This window comes from Ranitomeya imitator, chromosome 5 (genome assembly GCF_032444005.1).
Source record: "Ranitomeya imitator isolate aRanImi1 chromosome 5, aRanImi1.pri, whole genome shotgun sequence".
Lineage (NCBI taxonomy): Eukaryota > Metazoa > Chordata > Amphibia > Anura > Dendrobatidae > Ranitomeya > Ranitomeya imitator.
Genome location: NC_091286.1, coordinates 108,712,751 through 108,736,306, shown reverse-complemented (window position 1 = coordinate 108,736,306; position 23,556 = coordinate 108,712,751). Strand labels below are relative to the sequence as shown.

The 23,556-nt window shown below is 50.4% G+C and overlaps 55 non-coding genes across 55 annotated transcripts; all 55 read left to right on the top strand.

Annotated features, from left to right (window-relative positions):
- The first annotated feature begins 146 nt into the window (after positions 1-146).
- Positions 147-262, top strand: LOC138640226 (U5 spliceosomal RNA). Its single transcript, XR_011313729.1, has one exon. It is a non-coding gene; the product is annotated as a U5 spliceosomal RNA (small nuclear RNA).
- A 310-nt stretch (positions 263-572) lies between these two features.
- LOC138639509 (U5 spliceosomal RNA) lies at positions 573-688 on the top strand. Its single transcript, XR_011313090.1, has one exon. It is a non-coding gene; the product is annotated as a U5 spliceosomal RNA (small nuclear RNA).
- A 310-nt stretch (positions 689-998) lies between these two features.
- On the top strand, positions 999-1,114 carry LOC138640090 (U5 spliceosomal RNA). Its single transcript, XR_011313610.1, has one exon. It is a non-coding gene; the product is annotated as a U5 spliceosomal RNA (small nuclear RNA).
- Positions 1,115-1,424: 310 nt separating this feature from the next.
- Positions 1,425-1,540, top strand: LOC138639508 (U5 spliceosomal RNA). Its single transcript, XR_011313089.1, has one exon. It is a non-coding gene; the product is annotated as a U5 spliceosomal RNA (small nuclear RNA).
- Positions 1,541-1,850: 310 nt separating this feature from the next.
- On the top strand, positions 1,851-1,966 carry LOC138639917 (U5 spliceosomal RNA). The gene has a single exon (XR_011313441.1). It is a non-coding gene; the product is annotated as a U5 spliceosomal RNA (small nuclear RNA).
- A 310-nt stretch (positions 1,967-2,276) lies between these two features.
- Positions 2,277-2,392, top strand: LOC138639111 (U5 spliceosomal RNA). The gene has a single exon (XR_011312710.1). It is a non-coding gene; the product is annotated as a U5 spliceosomal RNA (small nuclear RNA).
- Positions 2,393-2,702: 310 nt separating this feature from the next.
- On the top strand, positions 2,703-2,818 carry LOC138639916 (U5 spliceosomal RNA). Its single transcript, XR_011313440.1, has one exon. It is a non-coding gene; the product is annotated as a U5 spliceosomal RNA (small nuclear RNA).
- A 310-nt stretch (positions 2,819-3,128) lies between these two features.
- Positions 3,129-3,244, top strand: LOC138639915 (U5 spliceosomal RNA). The gene has a single exon (XR_011313439.1). It is a non-coding gene; the product is annotated as a U5 spliceosomal RNA (small nuclear RNA).
- A 310-nt stretch (positions 3,245-3,554) lies between these two features.
- On the top strand, positions 3,555-3,670 carry LOC138639110 (U5 spliceosomal RNA). Its single transcript, XR_011312709.1, has one exon. It is a non-coding gene; the product is annotated as a U5 spliceosomal RNA (small nuclear RNA).
- Positions 3,671-3,980: 310 nt separating this feature from the next.
- On the top strand, positions 3,981-4,096 carry LOC138640224 (U5 spliceosomal RNA). Its single transcript, XR_011313728.1, has one exon. It is a non-coding gene; the product is annotated as a U5 spliceosomal RNA (small nuclear RNA).
- A 310-nt stretch (positions 4,097-4,406) lies between these two features.
- Positions 4,407-4,522, top strand: LOC138640223 (U5 spliceosomal RNA). Its single transcript, XR_011313727.1, has one exon. It is a non-coding gene; the product is annotated as a U5 spliceosomal RNA (small nuclear RNA).
- Positions 4,523-4,832: 310 nt separating this feature from the next.
- Positions 4,833-4,948, top strand: LOC138639220 (U5 spliceosomal RNA). The gene has a single exon (XR_011312813.1). It is a non-coding gene; the product is annotated as a U5 spliceosomal RNA (small nuclear RNA).
- A 310-nt stretch (positions 4,949-5,258) lies between these two features.
- Positions 5,259-5,374, top strand: LOC138640222 (U5 spliceosomal RNA). The gene has a single exon (XR_011313726.1). It is a non-coding gene; the product is annotated as a U5 spliceosomal RNA (small nuclear RNA).
- Positions 5,375-5,684: 310 nt separating this feature from the next.
- LOC138640221 (U5 spliceosomal RNA) lies at positions 5,685-5,800 on the top strand. Its single transcript, XR_011313725.1, has one exon. It is a non-coding gene; the product is annotated as a U5 spliceosomal RNA (small nuclear RNA).
- Positions 5,801-6,110: 310 nt separating this feature from the next.
- Positions 6,111-6,226, top strand: LOC138639914 (U5 spliceosomal RNA). Its single transcript, XR_011313438.1, has one exon. It is a non-coding gene; the product is annotated as a U5 spliceosomal RNA (small nuclear RNA).
- Positions 6,227-6,536: 310 nt separating this feature from the next.
- On the top strand, positions 6,537-6,652 carry LOC138640036 (U5 spliceosomal RNA). The gene has a single exon (XR_011313557.1). It is a non-coding gene; the product is annotated as a U5 spliceosomal RNA (small nuclear RNA).
- Positions 6,653-6,962: 310 nt separating this feature from the next.
- Positions 6,963-7,078, top strand: LOC138639488 (U5 spliceosomal RNA). The gene has a single exon (XR_011313070.1). It is a non-coding gene; the product is annotated as a U5 spliceosomal RNA (small nuclear RNA).
- Positions 7,079-7,388: 310 nt separating this feature from the next.
- On the top strand, positions 7,389-7,504 carry LOC138639913 (U5 spliceosomal RNA). The gene has a single exon (XR_011313437.1). It is a non-coding gene; the product is annotated as a U5 spliceosomal RNA (small nuclear RNA).
- A 310-nt stretch (positions 7,505-7,814) lies between these two features.
- LOC138640220 (U5 spliceosomal RNA) lies at positions 7,815-7,930 on the top strand. The gene has a single exon (XR_011313724.1). It is a non-coding gene; the product is annotated as a U5 spliceosomal RNA (small nuclear RNA).
- Positions 7,931-8,240: 310 nt separating this feature from the next.
- LOC138640219 (U5 spliceosomal RNA) lies at positions 8,241-8,356 on the top strand. The gene has a single exon (XR_011313723.1). It is a non-coding gene; the product is annotated as a U5 spliceosomal RNA (small nuclear RNA).
- Positions 8,357-8,666: 310 nt separating this feature from the next.
- LOC138639912 (U5 spliceosomal RNA) lies at positions 8,667-8,782 on the top strand. The gene has a single exon (XR_011313436.1). It is a non-coding gene; the product is annotated as a U5 spliceosomal RNA (small nuclear RNA).
- Positions 8,783-9,092: 310 nt separating this feature from the next.
- Positions 9,093-9,208, top strand: LOC138640218 (U5 spliceosomal RNA). Its single transcript, XR_011313722.1, has one exon. It is a non-coding gene; the product is annotated as a U5 spliceosomal RNA (small nuclear RNA).
- Positions 9,209-9,511: 303 nt separating this feature from the next.
- On the top strand, positions 9,512-9,627 carry LOC138639911 (U5 spliceosomal RNA). Its single transcript, XR_011313435.1, has one exon. It is a non-coding gene; the product is annotated as a U5 spliceosomal RNA (small nuclear RNA).
- Positions 9,628-9,937: 310 nt separating this feature from the next.
- Positions 9,938-10,053, top strand: LOC138639910 (U5 spliceosomal RNA). The gene has a single exon (XR_011313434.1). It is a non-coding gene; the product is annotated as a U5 spliceosomal RNA (small nuclear RNA).
- A 310-nt stretch (positions 10,054-10,363) lies between these two features.
- LOC138639109 (U5 spliceosomal RNA) lies at positions 10,364-10,479 on the top strand. The gene has a single exon (XR_011312708.1). It is a non-coding gene; the product is annotated as a U5 spliceosomal RNA (small nuclear RNA).
- A 310-nt stretch (positions 10,480-10,789) lies between these two features.
- LOC138639909 (U5 spliceosomal RNA) lies at positions 10,790-10,905 on the top strand. Its single transcript, XR_011313433.1, has one exon. It is a non-coding gene; the product is annotated as a U5 spliceosomal RNA (small nuclear RNA).
- A 310-nt stretch (positions 10,906-11,215) lies between these two features.
- LOC138639908 (U5 spliceosomal RNA) lies at positions 11,216-11,331 on the top strand. Its single transcript, XR_011313432.1, has one exon. It is a non-coding gene; the product is annotated as a U5 spliceosomal RNA (small nuclear RNA).
- Positions 11,332-11,641: 310 nt separating this feature from the next.
- Positions 11,642-11,757, top strand: LOC138639108 (U5 spliceosomal RNA). The gene has a single exon (XR_011312707.1). It is a non-coding gene; the product is annotated as a U5 spliceosomal RNA (small nuclear RNA).
- Positions 11,758-12,067: 310 nt separating this feature from the next.
- LOC138639298 (U5 spliceosomal RNA) lies at positions 12,068-12,183 on the top strand. Its single transcript, XR_011312887.1, has one exon. It is a non-coding gene; the product is annotated as a U5 spliceosomal RNA (small nuclear RNA).
- Positions 12,184-12,493: 310 nt separating this feature from the next.
- LOC138640216 (U5 spliceosomal RNA) lies at positions 12,494-12,609 on the top strand. Its single transcript, XR_011313721.1, has one exon. It is a non-coding gene; the product is annotated as a U5 spliceosomal RNA (small nuclear RNA).
- Positions 12,610-12,919: 310 nt separating this feature from the next.
- LOC138640215 (U5 spliceosomal RNA) lies at positions 12,920-13,035 on the top strand. Its single transcript, XR_011313720.1, has one exon. It is a non-coding gene; the product is annotated as a U5 spliceosomal RNA (small nuclear RNA).
- A 310-nt stretch (positions 13,036-13,345) lies between these two features.
- LOC138639219 (U5 spliceosomal RNA) lies at positions 13,346-13,461 on the top strand. Its single transcript, XR_011312812.1, has one exon. It is a non-coding gene; the product is annotated as a U5 spliceosomal RNA (small nuclear RNA).
- A 310-nt stretch (positions 13,462-13,771) lies between these two features.
- Positions 13,772-13,887, top strand: LOC138640214 (U5 spliceosomal RNA). The gene has a single exon (XR_011313719.1). It is a non-coding gene; the product is annotated as a U5 spliceosomal RNA (small nuclear RNA).
- A 310-nt stretch (positions 13,888-14,197) lies between these two features.
- On the top strand, positions 14,198-14,313 carry LOC138639907 (U5 spliceosomal RNA). Its single transcript, XR_011313431.1, has one exon. It is a non-coding gene; the product is annotated as a U5 spliceosomal RNA (small nuclear RNA).
- Positions 14,314-14,623: 310 nt separating this feature from the next.
- LOC138640212 (U5 spliceosomal RNA) lies at positions 14,624-14,739 on the top strand. Its single transcript, XR_011313717.1, has one exon. It is a non-coding gene; the product is annotated as a U5 spliceosomal RNA (small nuclear RNA).
- A 310-nt stretch (positions 14,740-15,049) lies between these two features.
- Positions 15,050-15,165, top strand: LOC138640211 (U5 spliceosomal RNA). The gene has a single exon (XR_011313716.1). It is a non-coding gene; the product is annotated as a U5 spliceosomal RNA (small nuclear RNA).
- A 310-nt stretch (positions 15,166-15,475) lies between these two features.
- LOC138639376 (U5 spliceosomal RNA) lies at positions 15,476-15,591 on the top strand. Its single transcript, XR_011312962.1, has one exon. It is a non-coding gene; the product is annotated as a U5 spliceosomal RNA (small nuclear RNA).
- Positions 15,592-15,901: 310 nt separating this feature from the next.
- LOC138639906 (U5 spliceosomal RNA) lies at positions 15,902-16,017 on the top strand. Its single transcript, XR_011313430.1, has one exon. It is a non-coding gene; the product is annotated as a U5 spliceosomal RNA (small nuclear RNA).
- A 310-nt stretch (positions 16,018-16,327) lies between these two features.
- On the top strand, positions 16,328-16,443 carry LOC138639375 (U5 spliceosomal RNA). Its single transcript, XR_011312961.1, has one exon. It is a non-coding gene; the product is annotated as a U5 spliceosomal RNA (small nuclear RNA).
- Positions 16,444-16,753: 310 nt separating this feature from the next.
- On the top strand, positions 16,754-16,869 carry LOC138639905 (U5 spliceosomal RNA). Its single transcript, XR_011313429.1, has one exon. It is a non-coding gene; the product is annotated as a U5 spliceosomal RNA (small nuclear RNA).
- A 310-nt stretch (positions 16,870-17,179) lies between these two features.
- On the top strand, positions 17,180-17,295 carry LOC138640210 (U5 spliceosomal RNA). The gene has a single exon (XR_011313715.1). It is a non-coding gene; the product is annotated as a U5 spliceosomal RNA (small nuclear RNA).
- A 307-nt stretch (positions 17,296-17,602) lies between these two features.
- Positions 17,603-17,718, top strand: LOC138639904 (U5 spliceosomal RNA). The gene has a single exon (XR_011313428.1). It is a non-coding gene; the product is annotated as a U5 spliceosomal RNA (small nuclear RNA).
- A 310-nt stretch (positions 17,719-18,028) lies between these two features.
- Positions 18,029-18,144, top strand: LOC138639903 (U5 spliceosomal RNA). The gene has a single exon (XR_011313427.1). It is a non-coding gene; the product is annotated as a U5 spliceosomal RNA (small nuclear RNA).
- Positions 18,145-18,454: 310 nt separating this feature from the next.
- LOC138640209 (U5 spliceosomal RNA) lies at positions 18,455-18,570 on the top strand. Its single transcript, XR_011313714.1, has one exon. It is a non-coding gene; the product is annotated as a U5 spliceosomal RNA (small nuclear RNA).
- Positions 18,571-18,873: 303 nt separating this feature from the next.
- LOC138639901 (U5 spliceosomal RNA) lies at positions 18,874-18,989 on the top strand. The gene has a single exon (XR_011313426.1). It is a non-coding gene; the product is annotated as a U5 spliceosomal RNA (small nuclear RNA).
- Positions 18,990-19,299: 310 nt separating this feature from the next.
- Positions 19,300-19,415, top strand: LOC138639550 (U5 spliceosomal RNA). Its single transcript, XR_011313128.1, has one exon. It is a non-coding gene; the product is annotated as a U5 spliceosomal RNA (small nuclear RNA).
- Positions 19,416-19,725: 310 nt separating this feature from the next.
- Positions 19,726-19,841, top strand: LOC138639281 (U5 spliceosomal RNA). Its single transcript, XR_011312871.1, has one exon. It is a non-coding gene; the product is annotated as a U5 spliceosomal RNA (small nuclear RNA).
- Positions 19,842-20,151: 310 nt separating this feature from the next.
- Positions 20,152-20,267, top strand: LOC138639349 (U5 spliceosomal RNA). Its single transcript, XR_011312935.1, has one exon. It is a non-coding gene; the product is annotated as a U5 spliceosomal RNA (small nuclear RNA).
- A 310-nt stretch (positions 20,268-20,577) lies between these two features.
- LOC138640208 (U5 spliceosomal RNA) lies at positions 20,578-20,693 on the top strand. The gene has a single exon (XR_011313713.1). It is a non-coding gene; the product is annotated as a U5 spliceosomal RNA (small nuclear RNA).
- A 310-nt stretch (positions 20,694-21,003) lies between these two features.
- Positions 21,004-21,119, top strand: LOC138639363 (U5 spliceosomal RNA). Its single transcript, XR_011312949.1, has one exon. It is a non-coding gene; the product is annotated as a U5 spliceosomal RNA (small nuclear RNA).
- Positions 21,120-21,429: 310 nt separating this feature from the next.
- LOC138639900 (U5 spliceosomal RNA) lies at positions 21,430-21,545 on the top strand. Its single transcript, XR_011313425.1, has one exon. It is a non-coding gene; the product is annotated as a U5 spliceosomal RNA (small nuclear RNA).
- A 310-nt stretch (positions 21,546-21,855) lies between these two features.
- On the top strand, positions 21,856-21,971 carry LOC138640207 (U5 spliceosomal RNA). Its single transcript, XR_011313712.1, has one exon. It is a non-coding gene; the product is annotated as a U5 spliceosomal RNA (small nuclear RNA).
- A 310-nt stretch (positions 21,972-22,281) lies between these two features.
- LOC138638973 (U5 spliceosomal RNA) lies at positions 22,282-22,397 on the top strand. Its single transcript, XR_011312578.1, has one exon. It is a non-coding gene; the product is annotated as a U5 spliceosomal RNA (small nuclear RNA).
- A 310-nt stretch (positions 22,398-22,707) lies between these two features.
- LOC138639899 (U5 spliceosomal RNA) lies at positions 22,708-22,823 on the top strand. Its single transcript, XR_011313424.1, has one exon. It is a non-coding gene; the product is annotated as a U5 spliceosomal RNA (small nuclear RNA).
- A 310-nt stretch (positions 22,824-23,133) lies between these two features.
- On the top strand, positions 23,134-23,249 carry LOC138639439 (U5 spliceosomal RNA). The gene has a single exon (XR_011313024.1). It is a non-coding gene; the product is annotated as a U5 spliceosomal RNA (small nuclear RNA).
- The last annotated feature ends 307 nt before the right edge of the window (positions 23,250-23,556 follow it).

The window sequence follows — 23,556 nt, the reverse complement described above, 5'->3', positions numbered from 1 at the left end:
ACTGAGAACGGAGCATCCTATGGAAGATGGGCTGTTGCCGTTTTTTTTTTCCATCACCAAACCACGAACCCACTTCTAGGTGCTCTCCCCGGGCCAAGTGAGGGCTGCTGCCATGGTGGTAGGTCAGGAGGAGGCCTTTGCACAGTATACTCTGGCTTCTCTTCAGAATGTAAAAATCTTTCGCCTTTTACTAAAGATTTCCGTGGAGAGGAGCAAAACTGAGTTTTGTGGCAATTTTTGCATGCTCCAGCTTGCTGGGGCTTCCTTAATTGGGTTCAACAACAGAATAAAGTAATGGGTGGGTGGGGTTTCGGTGGGAGACTGAACCCTGGGGTTGCTGGGAAGAGGCCCTCATTTGCATATTGTAGCCATGGATGGCCTTCTTCCGGGCAACGGAACAGGTGATGCTCTGTCAGCAGCATAGAACTGAGAACGGAGCAGCCTGTGGAAGATGGGCTGTTGCCGTTTTTGTTTTTCCATCAGCAAACCACGAACCCACTTCTAGGTGCTCTCCCCGGGCCAAGTGAGGGCTGCTGCCATGGTGGTAGGTCAGGAGGAGGCCTTTGCACAGTATACTCTGGCTTCTCTTCAGAATGTAAAAATCTTTCGTCTTTTACTAAAGATTTCCGTGGAGAGGAGCAAAACTGAGTTTTGTGGCAATTTTTGCATGCTCCAGCTTGCTGGGGCTTTCTTAATTGGGTTCAACAACAGAATAAAGGAATGGGTGGGTGGGGTTTCGGTGGGAGACTGAACCCTGGGGTTCCTGGGAAAAGGCCCTCATTTGCATATTGTAGCCATAGATGGCCTTCTTCCGGGCAACGGAACAGGTGATGCTCTGTCAGCAGCATAGAACTGAGAACGGAGCATCCTATGGAAGATGGGCTGTTGCCGTTTTTTTTTTTCCATCACCAAACCACGAACCCACTTCTAGGTGCTCTCCCCGGGCCAAGTGAGGGCTGCTGCCATGGTGGTAGGTCAGGAGGAGGCCTTTGCACAGTATACTCTGGCTTCTCTTCAGAATGTAAAAATCTTTCGCCTTTTACTAAAGATTTCCGTGGAGAGGAGCAAAATTGAGTTTTGTGGCAATTTTTGCATGCTCCAGCTTGCTGGGGCTTTCTTAATTGGGTTCAACAACAGAATAAAGGAATGGGTGGGTGGGGTTTCGGTGGGAGACTGAACCCTGGGGTTCCTGGGAAAAGGCCCTCATTTGCATATTGTAGCCATAGATGGCCTTCTTCCGGGCAACGGAACAGGTGATGCTCTGTCAGCAGCATAGAACTGAGAACGGAGCATCCTATGGAAGATGGGCTGTTGCCGTTTTTTTTTTTCCATCACCAAACCACGAACCCACTTCTAGGTGCTCTCCCCGGGCCAAGTGAGGGCTGCTGCCATGGTGGTAGGTCAGGAGGAGGCCTTTGCACAGTATACTCTGGCTTCTCTTCAGAATGTAAAAATCTTTCGTCTTTTACTAAAGATTTCCGTGGAGAGGAGCAAAACTGAGTTTTGTGGCAATTTTTGCATGCTCCAGCTTGCTGGGGCTTTCTTAATTGGGTTCAACAACAGAATAAAGGAATGGGTGGGTGGGGTTTCGGTGGGAGACTGAACCCTGGGGTTCCTGGGAAAAGGCCCTCATTTGCATATTGTAGCCATAGATGGCCTTCTTCCGGGCAACGGAACAGGTGATGCTCTGTCAGCAGCATAGAACTGAGAACGGAGCATCCTGTGGAAGATGGGCTGTTGCCGTTTTTGTTTTTCCATCACCAAACCACGAACCCACTTCTAGGTGCTCTCCCCGGGCCAAGTGAGGGCTGCTGCCATGGTGGTAGGTCAGGAGGAGGCCCTTGCCCAGTATACTCTGGCTTCTCTTCAGAACGTAAAAATCTTTCGCCTTTTACTAAAGATTTCCGTGGAGAGGAGCAAAACTGAGTTTTGTGGCAATTTTTGCATGCTCCAGCTTGCTGGGGCTTCGTTAATTGGGTTCAACAACAGAATAATGTAATGGGTGGGTGGGGTTTCGGTGGGAGACTGAACCCTGGGGTTGCTGGGAAGAGGCCCTCATTTGCATATTGTAGCCATGGATGGCCTTCTTCCGGGCAATGGAACAGGTGATGCTCTGTCAGCAGCATCGAACTGAGAACGGAGCAGCCTGTGGAAGATGGGCTGTTGCCGTTTTTGTTTTTCCATCACCAAACCACGAACCCACTTCTAGGTGCTGTCCCCGGGCCAAGTGAGGGCTGCTGCCATGGTGGTAGGTCAGGAGGAGGCCCTTGCCCAGTATATTCTGGCTTCTCTTCAGAACGTAAAAATCTTTCGCCTTTTACTAAAGATTTCCGTGGAGAGGAGCAAAACTGAGTTTTGTGGCAATTTTTGCATGCTCCAGCTTGCTGGGGCTTTCTTAATTGGGTTCAACAACAGAATAAAGGAATGGGTGGGTGGGGTTTCGGTGGGAGACTGAACCCTGGGGTTCCTGGGAAAAGGCCCTCATTTGCATATTGTAGCCATGGATGGCCTTCTTCCGGGCAACGGAACAGGTGATGCTCTGTCAGCAGCATAGAACTGAGAACGGAGCATCCTGTGGAAGATGGGCTGTTGCCGTTTTTGTTTTTCCATCACCAAACCACGAACCCACTTCTAGGTGCTCTCCCCGGGCCAAGTGAGGGCTGCTGCCATGGTGGTAGGTCAGGAGGAGGCCTTTGCCCAATATACTCTGGCTTCTCTTCAGAACGTAAAAATCTTTCGCCTTTTACTAAAGATTTCCGTGGAGAGGAGCAAAACTGAGTTTTGTGGCAATTTTTGCATGCTCCAGCTTGCTGGGGCTTCCTTAATTGGGTTCAACAACAGAATAAAGTAATGGGTGGGTGGGGTTTCGGTGGGAGACTGAACCCTGGGGTTGCTGGGAAGAGGCCCTCATTTGCATATTGTAGCCATGGATGGCCTTCTTCTGGGCAACGGAACAGGTGATGCTCTGTCAGCAGCATAGAACTGAGAACGGAGCATCCTGTGGAAGATGGGCTGTTGCCGTTTTTGTTTTTCCATCACCAAACCACGAACCCACTTCTAGGTGCTCTCCCCGGGCCAAGTGAGGGCTGCTGCCATGGTGGTAGGTCAGGAGGAGGCCTTTGCCCAATATACTCTGGCTTCTCTTCAGAACGTAAAAATCTTTCGCCTTTTACTAAAGATTTCCGTGGAGAGGAGCAAAACTGAGTTTTGTGGCAATTTTTGCATGCTCCAGCTTGCTGGGGCTTCCTTAATTGGGTTCAACAACAGAATAAAGTAATGGGTGGGTGGGGTTTCGGTGGGAGACTGAACCCTGGGGTTGCTGGGAAGAGGCCCTCATTTGCATATTGTAGCCATGGATGGCCTTCTTCCGGGCAACGGAACAGGTGATGCTCTGTCAGCAGCATAGAACTGAGAACGGAGCAGCCTGTGGAAGATGGGCTGTTGCCGTTTTTGTTTTTCCATCACCAAACCACGAACCCACTTCTAGGTGCTGTCCCCGGGCCAAGTGAGGGCTGCTGCCATGGTGGTAGGTCAGGAGGAGGCCCTTGCCCAGTATATTCTGGCTTCTCTTCAGAACGTAAAAATCTTTCGCCTTTTACTAAAGATTTCCGTGGAGAGGAGCAAAACTGAGTTTTGTGGCAATTTTTGCATGCTCCAGCTTGCTGGGGCTTTCTTAATTGGGTTCAACAACAGAATAAAGGAATGGGTGGGTGGGGTTTCGGTGGGAGACTGAACCCTGGGGTTCCTGGGAAAAGGCCCTCATTTGCATATTGTAGCCATGGATGGCCTTCTTCCGGGCAACGGAACAGGTGATGCTCTGTCAGCAGCATAGAACTGAGAACGGAGCATCCTGTGGAAGATGGGCTGTTGCCGTTTTTGTTTTTCCATCACCAAACCATGAACCCACTTCTAGGTGCTCTCCCCGGGCCAAGTGAGGGCTGCTGCCATGGTGGTAGGTCAGGAGGAGGCCTTTGCCCAGTATACTCTGGCTTCTCTTCAGAATGTAAAAATCTTTCGCCTTTTACTAAAGATTTCCGTGGAGAGGAGCAAAACTGAGTTTTGTGGCAATTTTTGCATGCTCCAGCTTGCTGGGGCTTCCTTAATTGGGTTCAACAACAAAATAAAGTAATGGGTGGGTGGGGTTTTGGTGGGAGACTGAACCCTGGGGTTGCTGGGAAGAGGCCCTCATTTGCATATTATAGCCATGGATGGCCTTCTTCCGGGCAACGGAACAGGTGATGCTCTGTCAGCAGCATAGAACTGAGAACGGAGCAGCCTGTGGAAGATGGGCTGTTGCCGTTTTTGTTTTTCCATCATCAAACCACGAACCCACTTCTAGGTGCTCTCCCCGGGCCAAGTGAGGGCTGCTGCCATGGTGGTAGGTCAGGAGGAGGCCTTTGCACAGTATACTCTGGCTTCTCTTCAGAATGTAAAAATCTTTCGCCTTTTACTAAAGATTTCCGTGGAGAGGAGCAAAACTGAGTTTTGTGGCAATTTTTGCATGCTCCAGCTTGCTGGGGCTTTCTTAATTGGGTTCAACAACAGAATAAAGGAATGGGTGGGTGGGGTTTCGGTGGGAGACTGAACCCTGGGGTTCCTGGGAAAAGGCCCTCATTTGCATATTGTAGCCATGGATGGCCTTCTTCCGGGCAACGGAACAGGTGATGCTCTGTCAGCAGCATAGAACTGAGAACGGAGCAGCCTGTGGAAGATGGGCTGTTGCTGTTTTTGTTTTTCCATCACCAAACCACGAACCCACTTCTAGGTGCTCTCCCCGGGCCAAGTGAGGGCTGCTGCCATGGTGGTAGGTCAGGAGGAGGCCTTTGCACAGTATACTCTGGCTTCTCTTCAGAATGTAAAAATCTTTCGCCTTTTACTAAAGATTTCCGTGGAGAGGAGCAAAACTGAGTTTTGTGGCAATTTTTGCATGCTCCAGGTTGCTGGGGCTTCCTTAATTGGGTTCAACAACAGAATAAAGTAATGGGTGGGTGGGGTTTCGGTGGGAGACTGAACCCTGGGGTTGCTGGGAAGAGGCCCTCATTTGCATATTGTAGCCATGGATGGCCTTCTTCCGGGCAACGGAACAGGTGATGCTCTGTCAGCAGCATAGAACTGAGAACGGAGCAGCCTGTGGAAGATGGGCTGTTGCCGTTTTTGTTTTTCCATCATCAAACCACGAACCCACTTCTAGGTGCTCTCCCCGGGCCAAGTGAGGGCTGCTGCCATGGTGGTAGGTCAGGAGGAGGCCTTTGCACAGTATACTCTGGCTTCTCTTCAGAATGTAAAAATCTTTCGCCTTTTACTAAAGATTTCCGTGGAGAGGAGCAAAACTGAGTTTTGTGGCAATTTTTGCATGCTCCAGCTTGCTGGGGCTTTCTTAATTGGGTTCAACAACAGAATAAAGGAATGGGTGGGTGGGGTTTCGGTGGGAGACTGAACCCTGGGGTTCCTGGGAAAAGGCCCTCATTTGCATATTGTAGCCATAGATGGCCTTCTTCCGGGCAACGGAACAGGTGATGCTCTGTCAGCAGCATAGAACTGAGAACGGAGCATCCTATGGAAGATGGGCTGTTGCCGTTTTTTTTTTTCCATCACCAAACCACGAACCCACTTCTAGGTGCTCTCCCCGGGCCAAGTGAGGGCTGCTGCCATGGTGGTAGGTCAGGAGGAGGCCTTTGCACAGTATACTCTGGCTTCTCTTCAGAATGTAAAAATCTTTCGCCTTTTACTAAAGATTTCCGTGGAGAGGAGCAAAACTGAGTTTTGTGGCAATTTTTGCATGCTCCAGCTTGCTGGGGCTTTCTTAATTGGGTTCAACAACAGAATAAAGGAATGGGTGGGTGGGGTTTCGGTGGGAGACTGAACCCTGGGGTTCCTGGGAAAAGGCCCTCATTTGCATATTGTAGCCATGGATGGCCTTCTTCCGGGCAACGGAACAGGTGATGCTCTGTCAGCAGCATAGAACTGAGAACGGAGCATCCTGTGGAAGATGGGCTGTTGCCGTTTTTGTTTTTCCATCACCAAACCACGAACCCACTTCTAGGTGCTCTCCCCGGGCCAAGTGAGGGCTGCTGCCATGGTGGTAGGTCAGGTGGAGGCCCTTGCCCAGTATACTCTGGCTTCTCTTCAGAACGTAAAAATCTTTCGCCTTTTACTAAAGATTTCCGTGGAGAGGAGCAAAACTGAGTTTTGTGGCAATTTTTGCATGCTCCAGCTTGCTGGGGCTTCGTTAATTGGGTACAACAACAGAATAAAGTAATGGGTGGGTGGGGTTTCGGTGGGAGACTGAACCCTGGGGTTGCGGGGAAGAGGCCCTCATTTGCATATTGTAGCCATGGATGGCCTTCTTCCGGGCAATGGAACAGGTGATGCTCTGTCAGCAGCATAGAACTGAGAACGAAGCAGCCTGTGGAAGATGGGCTGTTGCCGTTTTTGTTTTTCCATCACCAAACCACGAACCCACTTCTAGTTGCTCTCCCCGGGCCAAGTGAGGGCTGCTGCCATGGTGGTAGGTCAGGAGGAGGCCCTTGCTCTGTATACTCAGGCTTCTCTTCAGAACGTAAAAATCTTTCGCCTTTTACTAAAGATTTCCGTGGAGAGGAGCAAAACTGAGTTTTGTGGCAATTTTTGCATGCTCCAGCTTGCTGGGGCTTCGTTAATTGGGTTCAACAACAGAATAAAGTAATGGGTGGGTGGGGTTTCGGTGGGAGACTGAACCCTGGGGTTGCGGGGAAGAGGCCCTCATTTGCATATTGTAGCCATGGATGGCCTTCTTCCGGGCAACGGAACAGGTGATGCTCTGTCAGCAGCATCGAACTGAGAACGGAGCAGCCTGTGGAAGATGGGCTGTTGCCGTTTTTGTTTTTCCATCACCAAACCACGAACCCACTTCTAGGTGCTGTCCCCGGGCCAAGTGAGGGCTGCTGCCATGGTGGTAGGTCAGGAGGAGGCCCTTGCCCAGTATATTCTGGCTTCTCTTCAGAACGTAAAAATCTTTCGCCTTTTACTAAAGATTTCCGTGGAGAGGAGCAAAACTGAGTTTTGTGGCAATTCTTGCATGCTCCAGCTTGCTGGGGCTTTCTTAATTGGGTTCAACAACAGAATAAAGGAATGGGTGGGTGGGGTTTCGGTGGGAGACTGAACCCTGGGGTTCCTGGGAAAAGGCCCTCATTTGCATATTGTAGCCATGGATGGCCTTCTTCCGGGCAACGGAACAGGTGATGCTCTGTCAGCAGCATAGAACTGAGAACGGAGCATCCTGTGGAAGATGGGCTGTTGCCGTTTTTGTTTTTCCATCACCAAACCACGAACCCACTTCTAGGTGCTCTCCCCGGGCCAAGTGAGGGCTGCTGCCATGGTGGTAGGTCAGGAGGAGGCCTTTGCCCAGTATACTCTGGCTTCTCTTCAGAACGTAAAAATCTTTCGCCTTTTACTAAAGATTTCCGTGGAGAGGAGCAAAACTGAGTTTTGTGGCAATTTTTGCATGCTCCAGCTTGCTGGGGCTTCCTTAATTGGGTTCAACAACAGAATAAAGTAATGGGTGGGTGGGGTTTCGGTGGGAGACTGAACCCTGGGGTTGCTGGGAAGAGGCCCTCATTTGCATATTGTAGCCATGGATGGCCTTCTTCCGGGCAACGGAACAGGTGATGCTCTGTCAGCAGCATAGAACTGAGAACGGAGCAGCCTGTGGAAGATGGGCTGTTGCCGTTTTTGTTTTTCCATCACCAAACCACGAACCCACTTCTAGCTGCTCTCCCCGGGCCAAGTGAGGGCTGCTGCCATGGTGGTAGGTCAGGAGGAGGCCTTTGCACAGTATACTCTGGCTTCTCTTCAGAATGTAAAAATCTTTCGCCTTTTACTAAAGATTTCCGTGGAGAGGAGCAAAACTGAGTTTTGTGGCAATTTTTGCATGCTCCAGCTTGCTGGGGCTTTCTTAATTGGGTTCAACAACAGAATAAAGGAATGGGTGGGTGGGGTTTCGGTGGGAGACTGAACCCTGGGGTTCCTGGGAAAAGGCCCTCATTTGCATATTGTAGCCATAGATAGCCTTCTTCCGGGCAACGGAACAGGTGATGCTCTGTCAGCAGCATAGAACTGAGAACGGAGCATCCTATGGAAGATGGGCTGTTGCCGTTTTTTTTTTTCCATCACCAAACCACGAACCCACTTCTAGGTGCTCTCCCCGGGCCAAGTGAGGGCTGCTGCCATGGTGGTAGGTCAGGAGGAGGCCTTTGCACAGTATACTCTGGCTTCTCTTCAGAATGTAAAAATCTTTCGCCTTTTACTAAAGATTTCCGTGGAGAGGAGCAAAACTGAGTTTTGTGGCAATTTTTGCATGCTCCAGCTTGCTGGGGCTTTCTTAATTGGGTTCAACAACAGAATAAAGGAATGGGTGGGTGGGGTTTCGGTGGGAGACTGAACCCTGGGGTTCCTGGGAAAAGGCCCTCATTTGCATATTGTAGCCATGGATGGCCTTCTTCCGGGCAACGGAACAGGTGATGCTCTGTTAGCAGCATAGAACTGAGAACGGAGCATCCTGTGGAAGATGGGCTGTTGCCGTTTTTGTTTTTCCATCACCAAACCACGAACCCACTTCTAGGTGCTCTCCCCGGGCCAAGTGAGGGCTGCTGCCATGGTGGTAGGTCAGGAGGAGGCCTTTGCCCAGTATACTCTGGCTTCTCTTCAGAACGTAAAAATCTTTCGCCTTTTACTAAAGATTTCCGTGGAGAGGAGCAAAACTGAGTTTTGTGGCAATTTTTGCATGCTCCAGCTTGCTGGGGCTTCCTTAATTGGGTTCAACAACAGAATAAAGTAATGGGTGGGTGGGGTTTCGGTGGGAGACTGAACCCTGGGGTTGCTGGGAAGAGGCCCTCATTTGCATATTGTAGCCATGGATGGCCTTCTTCCGGGCAACGGAACAGGTGATGCTCTGTCAGCAGCATAGAACTGAGAACGGAGCAGCCTGTGGAAGATGGGCTGTTGCCGTTTTTGTTTTTCCATCACCAAACCACGAACCCACTTCTAGGTGCTCTCCCCGGGCCAAGTGAGGGCTGCTGCCATGGTGGTAGGTCAGGAGGAGGCCTTTGCACAGTATACTCTGGCTTCTCTTCAGAATGTAAAAATCTTTCGCCTTTTACTAAAGATTTCCGTGGAGAGGAGCAAAACTGAGTTTTGTGGCAATTTTTGCATGCTCCAGCTTGCTGGGGCTTTCTTAATTGGGTTCAACAACAGAATAAAGGAATGGGTGGGTGGGTGGGAGACTGAACCCTGGGGTTCCTGGGAAAAGGCCCTCATTTGCATATTGTAGCCATGGATGGCCTTCTTCTGGGCAACGGAACAGGTGATGCTCTGTCAGCAGCATAGAACTGAGAACGGAGCATCCTGTGGAAGATGGGCTGTTGCCGTTTTTGTTTTTCCATCACCAAACCACGAACCCACTTCTAGGTGCTCTCCCCGGGCCAAGTGAGGGCTGCTGCCATGGTGGTAGGTCAGGAGGAGGCCTTTGCCCAGTATACTCTGGCTTCTCTTCAGAACGTAAAAATCTTTCGCCTTTTACTAAAGATTTCCGTGGAGAGGAGCAAAACTGAGTTTTGTGGCAATTTTTGCATGCTCCAGCTTGCTGGGGCTTTCTTAATTGGGTTCAACAACAGAATAAAGGAATGGGTGGGTGGGGTTTCGTTGGGAGACTGAACCCTGGGGTTCCTGGGAAAAGGCCCTCATTTGCATATTGTAGCCATGGATGGCCTTCTTCCGGGCAACGGAACAGGTGATGCTCTGTCAGCAGCATAGAACTGAGAACGGAGCATCCTGTGGAAGATGGGCTGTTGCCGTTTTTGTTTTTCCATCACCAAACCACGAACCCACTTCTAGGTGCTCTCCCCGGGCCAAGTGAGGGCTGCTGCCATGGTGGTAGGTCAGGAGGAGGCCCTTGCCCAGTATACTCTGGCTTCTCTTCAGAACGTAAAAATCTTTCGCCTTTTACTAAAGATTTCCGTGGAGAGGAGCAAAACTGAGTTTTGTGGCAATTTTTGCATGCTCCAGCTTGCTGGGGCTTCGTTAATTGGGTTCAACAACAGAATAATGTAATGGGTGGGTGGGGTTTCGGTGGGAGACTGAACCCTGGGGTTGCTGGGAAGAGGCCCTCATTTGCATATTGTAGCCATGGATGGCCTTCTTCCGGGCAATGGAACAGGTGATGCTCTGTCAGCAGCATCGAACTGAGAACGGAGCAGCCTGTGGAAGATGGGCTGTTGCCGTTTTTGTTTTTCCATCACCAAACCACGAACCCACTTCTAGGTGCTGTCCCCGGGCCAAGTGAGGGCTGCTGCCATGGTGGTAGGTCAGGAGGAGGCCCTTGCCCAGTATATTCTGGCTTCTCTTCAGAACGTAAAAATCTTTCGCCTTTTACTAAAGATTTCCGTGGAGAGGAGCAAAACTGAGTTTTGTGGCAATTTTTGCATGCTCCAGCTTGCTGGGGCTTTCTTAATTGGGTTCAACAACAGAATAAAGGAATGGGTGGGTGGGGTTTCGGTGGGAGACTGAACCCTGGGGTTCCTGGGAAAAGGCCCTCATTTGCATATTGTAGCCATGGATGGCCTTCTTCCGGGCAACGGAACAGGTGATGCTCTGTCAGCAGCATAGAACTGAGAACGGAGCATCCTGTGGAAGATGGGCTGTTGCCGTTTTTGTTTTTCCATCACCAAACCACGAACACACTTCTAGGTGCTCTCCCCGGGCCAAGTGAGGGCTGCTGCCATGGTGGTAGGTCAGGAGGAGGCCTTTGCCCAATATACTCTGGCTTCTCTTCAGAACGTAAAAATCTTTCGCCTTTTACTAAAGATTTCCGTGGAGAGGAGCAAAACTGAGTTTTGTGGCAATTTTTGCATGCTCCAGCTTGCTGGGGCTTCCTTAATTGGGTTCAACAACAAAATAAAGTAATGGGTGGGTGGGGTTTCGGTGGGAGACTGAACCCTGGGGTTGCTGGGAAGAGGCCCTCATTTGCATATTGTAGCCATGGATGGCCTTCTTCCGGGCAACGGAACAGGTGATGCTCTGTCAGCAGCATAGAACTGAGAACGGAGCATCCTGTGGAAGATGGGCTGTTGCCGTTTTTGTTTTTCCATCACCAAACCACGAACCCACTTCTAGGTGCTCTCCCCGGGCCAAGTGAGGGCTGCTGCCATGGTGGTAGGTCAGGAGGAGGCCTTTGCCCAATATACTCTGGCTTCTCTTCAGAACGTAAAAATCTTTCGCCTTTTACTAAAGATTTCCGTGGAGAGGAGCAAAACTGAGTTTTGTGGCAATTTTTGCATGCTCCAGCTTGCTGGGGCTTCCTTAATTGGGTTCAACAACAGAATAAAGTAATGGGTGGGTGGGGTTTCGGTGGGAGACTGAACCCTGGGGTTGCTGGGAAGAGGCCCTCATTTGCATATTGTAGCCATGGATGGCCTTCTTCCGGGCAACGGAACAGGTGATGCTCTGTCAGCAGCATAGAACTGAGAACGGAGCAGCCTGTGGAAGATGGGCTGTTGCCGTTTTTGTTTTTCCATCACCAAACCACGAACCCACTTCTAGGTGCTGTCCCCGGGCCAAGTGAGGGCTGCTGCCATGGTGGTAGGTCAGGAGGAGGCCCTTGCCCAGTATATTCTGGCTTCTCTTCAGAACGTAAAAATCTTTCGCCTTTTACTAAAGATTTCCGTGGAGAGGAGCAAAACTGAGTTTTGTGGCAATTTTTGCATGCTCCAGCTTGCTGGGGCTTTCTTAATTGGGTTCAACAACAGAATAAAGGAATGGGTGGGTGGGGTTTCGGTGGGAGACTGAACCCTGGGGTTCCTGGGAAAAGGCCCTCATTTGCATATTGTAGCCATGGATGGCCTTCTTCCGGGCAACGGAACAGGTGATGCTCTGTCAGCAGCATAGAACTGAGAACGGAGCATCCTGTGGAAGATGGGCTGTTGCCGTTTTTGTTTTTCCATCACCAAACCACGAACCCACTTCTAGGTGCTCTCCCCGGGCCAAGTGAGGGCTGCTGCCATGGTGGTAGGTCAGGAGGAGGCCTTTGCCCAGTATACTCTGGCTTCTCTTCAGAATGTAAAAATCTTTCGCCTTTTACTAAAGATTTCCGTGGAGAGGAGCAAAACTGAGTTTTGTGGCAATTTTTGCATGCTTCAGCTTGCTGGGGCTTCCTTAATTGGGTTCAACAACAGAATAAAGTAATGGGTGGGTGGGGTTTCGGTGGGAGACTGAACCCTGGGGTTGCTGGGAAGAGGCCCTCATTTGCATATTATAGCCATGGATGGCCTTCTTCCGGGCAACGGAACAGGTGATGCTCTGTCAGCAGCATAGAACTGAGAACGGAGCAGCCTGTGGAAGATGGGCTGTTGCCGTTTTTGTTTTTCCATCATCAAACCACGAACCCACTTCTAGGTGCTCTCCCCGGGCCAAGTGAGGGCTGCTGCCATGGTGGTAGGTCAGGAGGAGGCCTTTGCACAGTATACTCTGGCTTCTCTTCAGAATGTAAAAATCTTTCGCCTTTTACTAAAGATTTCCGTGGAGAGGAGCAAAACTGAGTTTTGTGGCAATTTTTGCATGCTCCAGCTTGCTGGGGCTTTCTTAATTGGGTTCAACAACAGAATAAAGGAATGGGTGGGTGGGGTTTCGGTGGGAGACTGAACCCTGGGGTTCCTGGGAAAAGGCCCTCATTTGCATATTGTAGCCATGGATGGCCTTCTTCCGGACAACGGAACAGGTGATGCTCTGTCAGCAGCATAGAACTGAGAACGGAGCAGCCTGTGGAAGATGGGCTGTTGCTGTTTTTGTTTTTCCATCACCAAACCACGAACCCACTTCTAGGTGCTCTCCCCGGGCCAAGTGAGGGCTGCTGCCATGGTGGTAGGTCAGGAGGAGGCCTTTGCACAGTATACTCTGGCTTCTCTTCAGAATGTAAAAATCTTTCGCCTTTTACTAAAGATTTCCGTGGAGAGGAGCAAAACTGAGTTTTGTGGCAATTTTTGCATGCTCCAGCTTGCTGGGGCTTTCTTAATTGGGTTCAACAACAGAATAAAGGAATGGGTGGGTGGGGTTTCGGTGGGAGACTGAACCCTGGGGTTCCTGGGAAAAGGCCCTCATTTGCATATTGTAGCCATAGATGGCCTTCTTCCGGGCAACGGAACAGGTGATGCTCTGTCAGCAGCATAGAACTGAGAACGGAGCATCCTGTGGAAGATGGGCTGTTGCCGTTTTTTTTTTTCCATCACCAAACCACGAACCCACTACTAGGTGCTCTCCCCTGGCCAAGTGAGGGCTGCTGCCATGGTGGTAGGTCAGAAGGAGGCCTTTGCACAGTATACTCTGGCTTCTCTTCAGAATGTAAAAATCTTTCGCCTTTTACTAAAGATTTCCGTGGAGAGGAGCAAAACTGAGTTTTGTGGCAATTTTTGCATGCTCCAGGTTGCTGGGGCTTCCTTAATTGGGTTCAACAACAGAATAAAGTAATGGGTGGGTGGGGTTTCGGTGGGAGACTGAACCCTGGGGTTGCTGGGAAGAGGCCCTCATTTGCATATTGTAGCCATGGATGGCCTTCTTCCGGGCAACGGAACAGGTGATGCTCTGTCAGCAGCATAGAACTGAGAACGGAGCAGCCTGTGGAAGATGGGCTGTTGCCGTTTTTGTTTTTCCATCATCAAACCACGAACCCACTTCTAGGTGCTCTCCCCGGGCCAAGTGAGGGCTGCTGCCATGGTGGTAGGTCAGGAGGAGGCCTTTGCACAGTATACTCTGGCTTCTCTTCAGAATGTAAAAATCTTTCGCCTTTTACTAAAGATTTCCGTGGAGAGGAGCAAAACTGAGTTTTGTGGCAATTTTTGCATGCTCCAGCTTGCTGGGGCTTTCTTAATTGGGTTCAACAACAGAATAAAGGAATGGGTGGGTGGGGTTTCGGTGGGAGACTGAACCCTGGGGTTCCTGGGAAAAGGCCCTCATTTGCATATTGTAGCCATAGATGGCCTTCTTCCGGGCAACGGAACAGGTGATGCTCTGTCAGCAGCATAGAACTGAGAACGGAGCATCCTGTGGAAGATGGGCTGTTGCCGTTTTTGTTTTTCCATCACCAAACCACGAACCCACTTCTAGGTGCTCTCCCCGGGCCAAGTGAGGGCTGCTGCCATGGTGGTAGGTCAGGAGGAGGCCTTTGCCCAGTATACTCTGGCTTCTCTTCAGAACGTAAAAATCTTTCGCCTTTTACTAAAGATTTCCGTGGAGAGGAGCAAAACTGAGTTTTGTGGCAATTTTTGCATGCTCCAGCTTGCTGGGGCTTCCTTAATTGGGTTCAACAACAGAATAAAGTAATGGGTGGGTGGGGTTTCGGTGGGAGACTGAACCCTGGGGTTGCTGGGAAGAGGCCCTCATTTGCATATTGTAGCCATGGATGGCCTTCTTCCGGGCAACGGAACAGGTGATGCTCTGTCAGCAGCATAGAACTGAGAACGGAGCAGCCTGTGGAAGATGGGCTGTTGCCGTTTTTGTTTTTCCATCACCAAACCACGAACCCACTTCTAGGTGCTCTCCCCGGGCCAAGTGAGGGCTGCTGCCATGGTGGTAGGTCAGGAGGAGGCCTTTGCACAGTATACTCTGGCTTCTCTTCAGAATGTAAAAATCTTTCGCCTTTTACTAAAGATTTCCGTGGAGAGGAGCAAAACTGAGTTTTGTGGCAATTTTTGCATGCTCCAGCTTGCTGGGGCTTTCTTAATTGGGTTCAACAACAGAATAAAGGAATGGGTGGGTGGGGTTTCGGTGGGAGACTGAACCCTGGGGTTCCTGGGAAAAGGCCCTCATTTGCATATTGTAGCCATAGATAGCCTTCTTCCGGGCAACGGAACAGGTGATGCTCTGTCAGCAGCATAGAACTGAGAACGGAGCATCCTATGGAAGATGGGCTGTTGCCGTTTTTTTTTTTCCATCACCAAACCACGAACCCACTTCTAGGTGCTCTCCCCGGGCCAAGTGAGGGCTGCTGCCATGGTGGTAGGTCAGGAGGAGGCCTTTGCACAGTATACTCTGGCTTCTCTTCAGAATGTAAAAATCTTTCGCCTTTTACTAAAGATTTCCGTGGAGAGGAGCAAAACTGAGTTTTGTGGCAATTTTTGCATGCTCCAGCTTGCTGGGGCTTTCTTAATTGGGTTCAACAACAGAATAAAGGAATGGGTGGGTGGGGTTTCGGTGGGAGACTGAACCCTGGGGTTCCTGGGAAAAGGCCCTCATTTGCATATTGTAGCCATGGATGGCCTTCTTCCGGGCAACGGAACAGGTGATGCTCTGTCAGCAGCATAGAACTGAGAACGGAGCATCCTGTGGAAGATGGGCTGTTGCCGTTTTTGTTTTTCCATCACCAAACCACGAACCCACTTCTAGGTGCTCTCCCCGGGCCAAGTGAGGGCTGCTGCCATGGTGGTAGGTCAGGAGGAGGCCTTTGCCCAGTATACTCTGGCTTCTCTTCAGAACGTAAAAATCTTTCGCATTTTACTAAAGATTTCCGTGGAGAGGAGCAAAACTGAGTTTTGTGGCAATTTTTGCATGCTCCAGCTTGCTGGGGCTTTCTTAATTGGGTTCAACAACAGAATAAAGGAATGGGTGGGTGGGGTTTCGGTGGGAGACTGAACCCTGGGGTTCCTGGGAAAAGGCCCTCATTTGCATATTGTAGCCATGGATGGCCTTCTTCCGGGCAACGGAACAGGTGATGCTCTGTCAGCAGCATAGAACTGAGAACGGAGCATCCTGTGGAAGATGGGCTGTTGCCGTTTTTGTTTTTCCATCACCAAACCACGAACCCACTTCTAGGTGCTCTCCCCGGGCCAAGTGAGGGCTGCTGCCATGGTGGTAGGTCAGGAGGAGGCCTTTGCCCAGTATACTCTGGCTTCTCTTCAGAACGTAAAAATCTTTCGCCTTTTACTAAAGATTTCCGTGGAGAGGAGCAAAACTGAGTTTTGTGGCAATTTTTGCATGCTCCAGCTTGCTGGGGCTTTCTTAATTGGGTTCAACAACAGAATAAAGGAATGGGTGGGTGGGGTTTCGGTGGGAGACTGAACCCTGGGGTTCCTGGGAAAAGGCCCTCATTTGCATATTGTAGCCATGGATGGCCTTCTTCCGGGCAACGGAACAGGTGATGCTCTGTCAGCAGCATAGAACTGAGAACGGAGCATCCTGTGGAAGATGGGCTGTTGCCGTTTTTGTTTTTCCATCACCAAACCACGAACCCACTTCTAGGTGCTCTCCCCGGGCCAAGTGAGGGCTGCTGCCATGGTGGTAGGTCAGGAGGAGGCCTTTGCCCAGTATACTCTGGCTTCTCTTCAGAACGTAAAAATCTTTCGCATTTTACTAAAGATTTCCGTGGAGAGGAGCAAAACTGAGTTTTGTGGCAATTTTTGCATGCTCCAGCTTGCTGGGGCTTTCTTAATTGGGTTCAACAACAGAATAAAGGAATGGGTGGGTGGGGTTTCGGTGGGAGACTGAACCCTGGGGTTCCTGGGAAAAGGCCCTCATTTGCATATTGTAGCCATGGATGGCCTTCTTCCGGGCAACGGAACAGGTGATGCTCTGTCAGCAGCATAGAACTGAGAACGGAGCATCCTGTGGAAGATGGGCTGTTGCCGTTTTTGTTTTTCCATCACCAAACCACGAACCCACTTCTAGGTGCTCTCCCCGGGCCAAGTGAGGGCTGCTGCCATGGTGGTAGGTCAGGAGGAGGCCTTTGCCCAGTATACTCTGGCTTCTCTTCAGAACGTAAAAATCTTTCGCCTTTTACTAAAGATTTCCGTGGAGAGGAGCAAAACTGAGTTTTGTGGCAATTTTTGCATGCTCCAGCTTGCTGGGGCTTCCTTAATTGGGTTCAACAACAGAATAAAGTAATGGGTGGGTGGGGTTTCGGTGGGAGACTGAACCCTGGGGTTGCTGGGAAGAGGCCCTCATTTGCATATTGTAGCCATGGATGGCCTTCTTCCGGGCAACGGAACAGGTGATGCTCTGTCAGCAGCATAGAACTGAGAACGGAGCAGCCTGTGGAAGATGGGCTGTTGCCGTTTTTGTTTTTCCATCACCAAACCACGAACCCACTTCTAGGTGCTCTCCCCGGGCCAAGTGAGGGCTGCTGCCATGGTGGTAGGTCAGGAGGAGGCCTTTGCACAGTATACTCTGGCTTCTCTTCAGAATGTAAAAATCTTTCGCCTTTTACTAAAGATTTCCGTGGAGAGGAGCAAAACTGAGTTTTGTGGCAATTTTTGCATGCTCCAGCTTGCTGGGGCTTTCTTAATTGGGTTCAACAACAGAATAAAGGAATGGGTGGGTGGGTGGGTGGGAGACTGAACCCTGGGGTTCCTGGGAAAAGGCCCTCATTTGCATATTGTAGCCATGGATGGCCTTCTTCTGGGCAACGGAACAGGTGATGCTCTGTCAGCAGCATAGAACTGAGAACGGAGCATCCTGTGGAAGATGGGCTGTTGCCGTTTTTGTTTTTCCATCACCAAACCACGAACCCACTTCTAGGTGCTCTCCCCGGGCCAAGTGAGGGCTGCTGCCATGGTGGTAGGTCAGGAGGAGGCCTTTGCCCAGTATACTCTGGCTTCTCTTCAGAACGTAAAAATCTTTCGCCTTTTACTAAAGATTTCCGTGGAGAGGAGCAAAACTGAGTTTTGTGGCAATTTTTGCATGCTCCAGCTTGCTGGGGCTTTCTTAATTGGGTTCAACAACAGAATAAAGGAATGGGTGGGTGGGGTTTCGGTGGGAGACTGAACCCTGGGGTTCCTGGGAAAAGGCCCTCATTTGCATATTGTAGCCATGGATGGCCTTCTTCCGGGCAACGGAACAGGTGATGCTCTGTCAGCAGCATAGAACTGAGAACGGAGCATCCTGTGGAAGATGGGCTGTTGCCGTTTTTGTTTTTCCATCACCAAACCACGAACCCACTTCTAGGTGCTCTCCCCGGGCCAAGTGAGGGCTGCTGCCATGGTGGTAGGTCAGGAGGAGGCCTTTGCCCAGTATACTCTGGCTTCTCTTCAGAACGTAAAAATCTTTCGCCTTTTACTAAAGATTTCCGTGGAGAGGAGCAAAACTGAGTTTTGTGGCAATTTTTGCATGCTCCAGCTTGCTGGGGCTTCCTTAATTGGGTTCAACAACAGAATAAAGTAATGGGTGGGTGGGGTTTCGGTGGGAGACTGAACCCTGGGGTTGCTGGGAAGAGGCCCTCATTTGCATATTGTAGCCATGGATGGCCTTCTTCCGGGCAACGGAACAGGTGATGCTCTGTCAGCAGCATAGAACTGAGAACGGAGCAGCCTGTGGAAGATGGGCTGTTGCCGTTTTTGTTTTTCCATCACCAAACCACGAACCCACTTCTAGGTGCTCTCCCCGGGCCAAGTGAGGGCTGCTGCCATGGTGGTAGGTCAGGAGGAGGCCTTTGCACAGTATACTCTGGCTTCTCTTCAGAATGTAAAAATCTTTCGCCTTTTACTAAAGATTTCCGTGGAGAGGAGCAAAACTGAGTTTTGTGGCAATTTTTGCATGCTCCAGCTTGCTGGGGCTTTCTTAATTGGGTTCAACAACAGAATAAAGGAATGGGTGGGTGGGTGGGAGACTGAACCCTGGGGTTCCTGGGAAAAGGCCCTCATTTGCATATTGTAGCCATGGATGGCCTTCTTCTGGGCAACGGAACAGGTGATGCTCTGTCAGCAGCATAGAACTGAGAACGGAGCATCCTGTGGAAGATGGGCTGTTGCCGTTTTTGTTTTTCCATCACCAAACCACGAACCCACTTCTAGGTGCTCTCCCCGGGCCAAGTGAGGGCTGCTGCCATGGTGGTAGGTCAGGAGGAGGCCTTTGCCCAGTATACTCTGGCTTCTCTTCAGAACGTAAAAATCTTTCGCCTTTTACTAAAGATTTCCGTGGAGAGGAGCAAAACTGAGTTTTGTGGCAATTTTTGCATGCTCCAGCTTGCTGGGGCTTCCTTAATTGGGTTCAACAACAGAATAAAGTAATGGGTGGGTGGGGTTTCGGTGGGAGACTGAACCCTGGGGTTGCTGGGAAGAGGCCCTCATTTGCATATTGTAGCCATGGATGGCCTTCTTCCGGGCAACGGAACAGGTGATGCTCTGTCAGCAGCATAGAACTGAGAACGGAGCAGCCTGTGGAAGATGGGCTGTTGCCGTTTTTGTTTTTCCATCACCAAACCACGAACCCACTTCTAGGTGCTCTCCCCGGGCCAAGTGAGGGCTGCTGCCATGGTGGTAGGTCAGGAGGAGTCCTTTGCCCAGTATACTCTGGCTTCTCTTCAGAACGTAAAAATCTTTCGCCTTTTACTAAAGATTTCTGTGGAGAGGCGCAAAACTGAGTTTTGTGGCAATTTTTGCATGCTCCAGCTTGCTGGGGCTTTCTTAATTGGGTTCAACAACAGAATAAAGGAATGGGTGGGTGGGGTTTCGGTGGGAGACTGAACCCTGGGGTTCCTGGGAAAAGGCCCTCATTTGCATATTGTAGCCATGGATGGCCTTCTTCTGGGCAACGGAACAGGTGATGCTCTGTCAGCAGCATAGAACTGAGAACCGAGCATCCTGTGGAAGATGGGCTGTTGCCGTTTTTGTTTTTCCATCACCAAACCACGAACCCACTTCTAGGTGCTCTCCCCGGGCCAAGTGAGGGCTGCTGCCATGGTGGTAGGTCAGGAGGAGGCCTTTGCCCATTATACTCTGGCTTCTGTTCAGAACGTAAAAATCTTTCGCCTTTTACTAAAGATTTCCGTGGAGAGGAGCAAAACTGAGTTTTGTGGCAATTTTTGCATGCTCCAGCTTGCTGGGGCTTTCTTAATTGGGTTCAACAACAGAATAAAGTAATGGGTGGGTGGGGTTTCGGTGGGAGACTGAACCCTGGGGTTGCTGGGAAGAGGCCCTCATTTGCATATTGTAGCCATGGATGGCCTTCTTCCGGGCAACGGAACAGGTGATGCTCTGTCAGCAGCATAGAACTGAGAACGGAGCAGCCTGTGGAAGATGGGCTGTTGCCGTTTTTGTTTTTCCATCACCAAACCACGAACCCACTTCTAGGTGCTCTCCCCGGGCCAAGTGAGGGCTGCTGCCATGGTGGTAGGTCAGGAGGAGGCCTTTGCACAGTATACTCTGGCTTCTCTTCAGAATGTAAAAATCTTTCGCCTTTTACTAAAGATTTCCGTGGAGAGGAGCAAAACTGAGTTTTGTGGCAATTTTTGCATGGTCCAACTTGCTGGGGCTTTCTTAATTGGGTTCAACAACAGAATAAAGGAATGGGTGGGTGGGGTTTCGGTGGGAGACTGAACCCTGGGGTTCCTGGGAAAAGGCCCTCATTTGCATATTGTAGCCATGGATGGCCTTCTTCCGGGCAACGGAACAGGTGATGCTCTGTCAGCAGCATAGAACTGAGAACGGAGCAGCCTGTGGAAGATGGGCTGTTGCCGTTTTTGTTTTTCCATCACCAAACCACGAACCCACTTCTAGTTGCTCTCCCCGGGCCAAGTGAGGGCTGCTGCCATGGTGGTAGGTCAGGAGGAGGCCTTTGCACAGTATACTCTGGCTTCTCTTCAGAATGTAAAAATCTTTCGCCTTTTACTAAAGATTTCCGTGGAGAGGAGCAAAACTGAGTTTTGTGGCAATTTTTGCATGCTCCAGCTTGCTGGGGCTTTCTTAATTGGGTTCAACAACAGAATAAAGGAATGGGTGGGTGGGGTTTCGGTGGGAGACTGAACCCTGGGGTTCCTGGGAAAAGGCCCTCATTTGCATATTGTAGCCATAGATAGCCTTCTTCCGGGCAACGGAACAGGTGATGCTCTGTCAGCAGCATAGAACTGAGAACGGAGCATCCTATGGAAGATGGGCTGTTGCCGTTTTTTTTTTTCCATCACCAAACCACGAACCCACTTCTAGGTGCTCTCCCCGGGCCAAGTGAGGGCTGCTGCCATGGTGGTAGGTCAGGAGGAGGCCTTTGCACAGTATACTCTGGCTTCTCTTCAGAATGTAAAAATCTTTCGCCTTTTACTAAAGATTTCCGTGGAGAGGAGTAAAACTGAGTTTTGTGGCAATTTTTGCATGCTCCAGCTTGCTGGGGCTTTCTTAATTGGGTTCAACAACAGAATAAAGTAATGGGTGGGTGGGGTTTCGGTGGGAGACTGAACCCTGGGGTTCCTGGGAAAAGGCCCTCATTTGCATATTGTAGCCATGGATGGCCTTCTTCCGGGCAACGGAACAGGTGATGCTCTGTCAGCAGCATAGAACTGAGAACGGAGCATCCTGTGGAAGATGGGCTGTTGCCGTTTTTGTTTTTCCATCACCAAACCACGAACCCACTTCTAGGTGCTCTCCCCGGGCCAAGTGAGGGCTGCTGCCATGGTGGTAGGTCAGGAGGAGGCCTTTGCCCAGTATACTCTGGCTTCTCTTCAGAACGTAAAAATCTTTCGCCTTTTACTAAAGATTTCCGTGGAGAGGAGCAAAACTGAGTTTTGTGGCAATTTTTGCATGCTCCAGCTTGCTGGGGCTTCCTTAATTGGGTTCAACAACACAATAAAGTAATGGGTGGGTGGGGTTTCGGTGGGAGACTGAACCCTGGGGTTGCTGGGAAGAGGCCCTCATTTGCATATTGTAGCCATGGATGGCCTTCTTCCGGGCAACGGAACAGGTGATGCTCTGTCAGCAGCATAGAACTGAGAACGGAGCAGCCTGTGGAAGATGGGCTGTTGCCGTTTTTGTTTTTCCATCATCAAACCACGAACCCACTTCTAGGTGCTCTCCCCGGGCCAAGTGAGGGCTGCTGCCATGGTGGTAGGTCAGGAGGAGGCCTTTGCACAGTATACTCTGGCTTCTCTTCAGAATGTAAAAATCTTTCGCCTTTTACTAAAGATTTCCGTGGAGAGGAGCAAAACTGAGTTTTGTGGCAATTTTTGCATGCTCCAGCTTGCTGGGGCTTTCTTAATTGGGTTCAACAACAGAATAAAGGAATGGGTGGGTGGGGTTTCGGTGGGAGACTGAACCCTGGGGTTCCTGGGAAAAGGCCCTCATTTGCATATTGTAGCCATAGATGGCCTTCTTCCGGGCAACGGAACAGGTGATGCTCTGTCAGCAGCATAGAACTGAGAACGGAGCATCCTATGGAAGATGGGCTGTTGCCGTTTTTTTTTTTCCATCACCAAACCACGAACCCACTTCTAGGTGCTCTCCCCGGGCCAAGTGAGGGCTGCTGCCATGGTGGTAGGTCAGGAGGAGGCCTTTGCACAGTATACTCTGGCTTCTCTTCAGAATGTAAAAATCTTTCGCCTTTTACTAAAGATTTCCGTGGAGAGGAGCAAAACTGAGTTTTGCGGCAATTTTTGCATGCTCCAGCTTGCTGGGGCTTTCTTAATTGGGTTCAACAACAGAATAAAGGAATGGGTGGGTGGGGTTTCGGTGGGAGACTGAACCCTGGGGTTCCTGGGAAAAGGCCCTCATTTGCATATTGTAGCCATGGATGGCCTTCTTCCGGGCAACGGAACAGGTGATGCTCTGTCAGCAGCATAGAACTGAGAACGGAGCATCCTGTGGAAGATGGGCTGTTGCTGTTTTTGTTTTTCCATCACCAAACCACGAACCCACTTCTAGGTGCTCTCCCCGGGCCAAGTGAGGGCTGCTGCCATGGTGGTAGGTCAGGAGGAGGCCCTTGCCCAGTATACTCTGGCTTCTCTTCAGAACGTAAAAATCTTTCGCCTTTTACTAAAGATTTCCGTGGAGAGGAGCAAAACTGAGTTTTGTGGCAATTTTTGCATGCTCCAGCTTGCTGGGGCTTCGTTAATTGGGTTCAACAACAGAATAAAGTAATGGGTGGGTGGGGTTTCGGTGGGAGACTGAACCCTGGGGTTGCGGGGAAGAGGCCCTCATTTGCATATTGTAGCCATGGATGGCCTTCTTCCGGGCAATGGAACAGGTGATGCTCTGTCAGCAGCATAGAACTGAGAACGAAGCAGTCTGTGGAAGATGGGCTGTTGCCGTTTTTGTTTTTCCATCACCAAACCACGAACCCACTTCTAGTAGCTCTCCCCGGGCCAAGTGAGGGCTGCTGCCATGGTGGTAGGTCAGGAGGAGGCCCTTGCTCTGTATACTCAGGCTTCTCTTCAGAACGTAAAAATCTTTCGCCTTTTACTAAAAATTTCCGTGGAGAGGAGCAAAACTGAGTTTTGTGGCAATTTTTGCATGCTCCAGCTTGCTGGGGCTTCGTTAATTGGGTTCAACAACAGAATAAAGTAATGGGTGGGTGGGGTTTCGGTGGGAGACTGAACCCTGGGGTTGCGGGGAAGAGGCCCTCATTTGCATATTGTAGCCATGGATGGCCTTCTTCCGGGCAACGGAACAGGTGATGCTCTGTCAGCAGCATCGAACTGAGAACGGAGCAGCCTGTGGAAGATGGGCTGTTGCCGTTTTTGTTTTTCCATCACCAAACCACGAACCCACTTCTAGGTGCTGTCCCCGGGCCAAGTGAGGGCTGCTGCCATGGTGGTAGGTCAGGAGGAGGCCCTTGCCC